We start from the raw sequence: 4456 nt of genomic DNA on the forward strand, positions 1-4456 counted from the left end.
AAAGTCCTTTGTCTCTGACGTAGAAGTCTCCTGTCTTCTGCTTGTATCCATGAAACTGTATTAGGCTAAGCTGTTGGCTTGCAAATAGGGTAAAATCTCAGTTCTTGACAGTACCTGCCGTATTGGTGTCATGGTGAGAGTTACCATCTGTTTAATACATGTGTCACATCACACATGCTTTTAACTTATATTATTTCAACTAAATGTACAAGGTCAAACAAAACAATAAAGAAAATTTAAATACTAATCTGCCCTCCCTTTAAAAAAATAAGTACATGCTTTGGAGTAAGCTTGTGTTGAAAGAGTCAAATCTAGGGGCCAGTCCCATGGCCGAGAGTTTAAGTTTGTGCCCTCCACTTTGGTGGCCCAGGGTTTCACCAGTTTAGATCCTGGGTGTGGACCTAGCACCACTCATCAAGCCATGCTGAGGCGGCATCCCACTTAGCAGAACCAGAAGGAATTACAACTAGAATCTACAACTATGTACTAGGGGACTTTGGGGAGAAGAAAAAAAAAGAGGAAGATTGGCAATGGATGTTAGCTCAGGGCCAGTCTTTAAAAAAAAAGAAAGAAAGAGTCAACTTTGCTATTTTCCTAGTAGATCTCAGTTTTCAAGTGGATCTCATGGTGTGGTCATTTTGCCACACTGAGTTTGATTCTAAAGTTCAAAGATGCATATTGTTTTCACGGAACATGGCTTCTAAATCTAAACCACCTGCTTCTTCTGGTGGTCAGCCGAAGGGGTGGCTATCAGATCCAGATCAGAGGAAAACTAAGAGACTACAAATCAGACTCCAGGCCAGAGCTTTCCTGAGAAATTTTCAAGTACACTTTTCACTTTACATGATTTTGTTGTTGTTGCTGTTATGGGTCAACTTCAGAAGTCAGGCCCTCATATGGTGTGACTTCAGAGGATTCTGTTTTGGTGGGGTTGGTATGAGGTGTATGGATCTGTTGGAGGGGTGACTATTTTAATGGTCACAAATTTCTTATACAATTGAATATAGCATGTATTGATCCTTACATTTATGCATCATTTTCTCCTCTCATATCATAAATTTGCATCTAATCCTTTTTCATATCCAGAGACTAAGGAGTCTCATGGACTTGATTTTGACTTCTTTGTCTTTGTCAACCTGCTAAATTCTGAAGTATATCAATCGCTCTTTCTTTTTTGGTTAAACTAGTATTTTTTGATTTTTTGATGATTTTTACATAATTGAACTATGTCTCACTGGAGGTTAATCAATGACACTTAAAATATTTATATATTTTTTTTGGCAGATTAGCCCTGAGCTAACATCTGCCACCAATCCTCCTCTTTTTGCTGAGGAAGACTGGCCTTCAGCTAACATCCGTGCCCATCTTCCTCTACTTTATATATGGGATGTCTGCCACAGCATGGCCTGACAAGTGGTGCACAGGTCTGCACCTGGGACCTGAACTGGAGAACCCTGGGCCACCAAAGCAGAACGTGCAAACTTAACCACCGTGCCACCAGGCTGGCCCCACAAACGTATTAGTTTTTTAAGTTAGGTAGCACATGAACATAGAATAAAATTTAGAATATAAATTTTATTGATTCTGCTCTATTTTCAATATTAACTCAGGAATTGGGACACCAATATTTTAATATGTAGTTCTGGATTGGTGGCAACTCCAAAGGCAGTACACAAAATGGGGTGAGTGTAGAGAGAGAGAAAGAAAAATAATCTACAGTCCAAGATAAGCCCATGAACCAAAATTCTAAAATATATGAGGGAAATTAACAAATAAAAATAAGCCTATAAAACCAATAGAGATGAATTAATTTGATTTAAATAAATACAATAGACACATCTGAAAATGACTCTAAATGTTTAGGCTCTGGAAAAAGATAAAAATAGAGTAACATTTATTTTTACAAAAGAAATTATAAAAACATAAACAGGGAGAAGAGAAACAAGAACAGGTGGAGAAGACAAAGAATCAGTACCTGGAGTGACCCCATGCATCTCCCTAGGAGTGGGTGACATAGGCTGCATCTTCCTGCTGGCTGCCAGCTTCTGTCATTCATGCCACACCTCCGTGATGAACATCTCTTTGCTGTGCTCCAGACTAGGACTGGGAAGTCAAGGTGTGTGGATGTGGTGGCAGCAGTTTCAGTCCCTCTCCATCTAGAGCCCTCCACCATGCCACGAAAGCCACGTGCCACGTGGCCTCTCTCCACTTGTGTTTTCTTTTGCTTAGATCAGTAAGTCTGCTGCTCAAACAGGTATCAGGTGTTACCAGTCTCCTCTTCCTGCAGGCGCACCCAATCTTCACTAGCGATTCTCTTGGAGCCCTCCTCCCCTGCCTCTAGGAGAGGATACAGCCCCCCACAGAGGGAGAGGAAGGGATGGGTCTGTTTCCAGAACACTGCATTTTCCTAAAGGCTAACTTCCCTCCCATCTCTCCCTTCTTTCTTTCCACTGATTAGTGGTCGTGGTTTGTCGGTGGGGAGAGGGGTGGGACTGAGGAAGGGGTGGGGAGTAGTGGAGTGGACGTAGGGGTTGGTGGAAGGGCTGGTAGAAGAAACATAATGGCTCCTCAGACGCCCTGCTCGAAGAAAGCGGATTCCAAGCACGGGTTCTTTAAACGTAGAGTGTGGGCTCCTTATGGACTTTTGGTTCATATTTGGGCCTCATCAGCAGTTTCAGGACAATAGGAAAAATCCCTCTCAATGTCCAGTTACATGAGCATACATGTCCGTTTCCCCCTCCCTTTAAAGTTTAACAAACGTTGGCATGCTATTTAGTTTTCTGAATCTTGTTTTTTTCACTTGAAGTATTTCTTAGACATTGTTCAATATCAGGACGTGTGCCTCATTCTTTTTAATTGCTGCATATATTCCACAATATGGATGTACTAAAATTTATTATAACAGCTCTCTAGTGATAGTCTCTAGTCTTTTGCTATTACAAATAGTGCTGCAATGAATATTTTGTGTATATATCTCTTTTTATATAAACAACCTCTTTAAAAAGTTCGCTAGAAACCCTGACAGGTGTTTGGCATCCAAAGGACAGTCCTTCCTTATTATGCTGCAATTGGTCACACGCAGTCTCTCCTAATTTTGAAAATTCTGTGACTTTATTACAAGAAGTGACAATTTCTACTGCCTTTAATTGCATTGCTTAGCATGTGACAAGTACACTGCATGCACAACAATGTTTTTCTTCAATGCTGCATCAAAGTGTAATGTCTTTGACGTAGACTTAAACAATTAAGGATCTACATTCAACCTGCTACAAGTGCAAATAAGGGATGAAGCATAGAGTGGTGCTCAGGAACGGGAGTTCTGAAGGCACATGTGCTTGAGTTCAAGTCCCAGTACAGCCAATTTTTACCTTTATGGCTATAGACCTGTAGAACACAGTTTTCTAATTCATAAAATGAATGGGCTGAGTATGGTACCCAATATAGAATGGGGATGTTGTAAGGATTAAACAAGAAAATATGGATGATCCTTAGGACAGTTCCTGACACCTAACGTGTTCAATAAGCATTAGATATGCATAAAGATTTCAATTCAGGTGACAACTGGATATTCAGAAACTTTCTAGCCAGGCCTAAGTTCATAGCTGGGCAAGTAATGGCAATTGGTTCACAGCTTTCTCCTTTATTTGGCACAGGCAAATTTCTTGATTTTAGAGATGTTAAAGCGTGACCACAAACGCACTGTATCTGTTAGAATTAAAGAATATAGGAATAGAGGCATAGCTCTATAGGTTTTACATGTAGTTTTATATATATACATAACCTATATATATATCCACAAGGAGTTATATGCATACAGCTGAAAGCACAGGCAAAGGTGCCCAGGGCCCACGAAAGTTACAACGTAGCCTTGCACGAAGATGCGCTAAACTTTCTGGGAAGATGATAATAGCAGACCAAGTTAGAAGATGCGAGGCGGTGGACAAATTGTGAAAAATGCCACAATTTCTCTCCTCCCATCAAAGGCAGCGCAAAGGGACGTTAAAAGGGACAGAGGCGAAACACAGGGCAGAAAGCCCCACTTCCTAGCTACATGATCTTGAACAAGTGACTCGATCAATCCGAGCCTCAGTTTCGCCATAGATAAAATGGGGATATGCACCCCCTGGGGTTGTTGGATAGGGACCCACTGCGCCTTGCTCCCCGCTATGTACGGAGCGCTCAATAAGACATGTTGAATGAATGCAAGAAATGTGTGCTTAGCACAGTGGCTGTGTATGGTAAGCGTCCAGCAAGTGGTAGTTGCTGGCATTAAAAATGGTAAAAAGACACCACAGCGACAACCCCAGTCCTGTAAGACCCACAAGCACCTAGGCTCGCTCGACGCGAGCCCGCGCAGTAACTTCCCCAGGCAGCGAGGTCAAGCGACTGCGCTTGCGCATAAGCTCTGTCCTCCGCCTCTTCAGGCGTCAGGGCCGGTGGGGCGGGCCTCGACGGC

The sequence above is a fragment of the Equus asinus genome, chromosome 10 (genome assembly GCF_041296235.1).
Source record: "Equus asinus isolate D_3611 breed Donkey chromosome 10, EquAss-T2T_v2, whole genome shotgun sequence".
Taxonomy (NCBI): domain Eukaryota; kingdom Metazoa; phylum Chordata; class Mammalia; order Perissodactyla; family Equidae; genus Equus; species Equus asinus.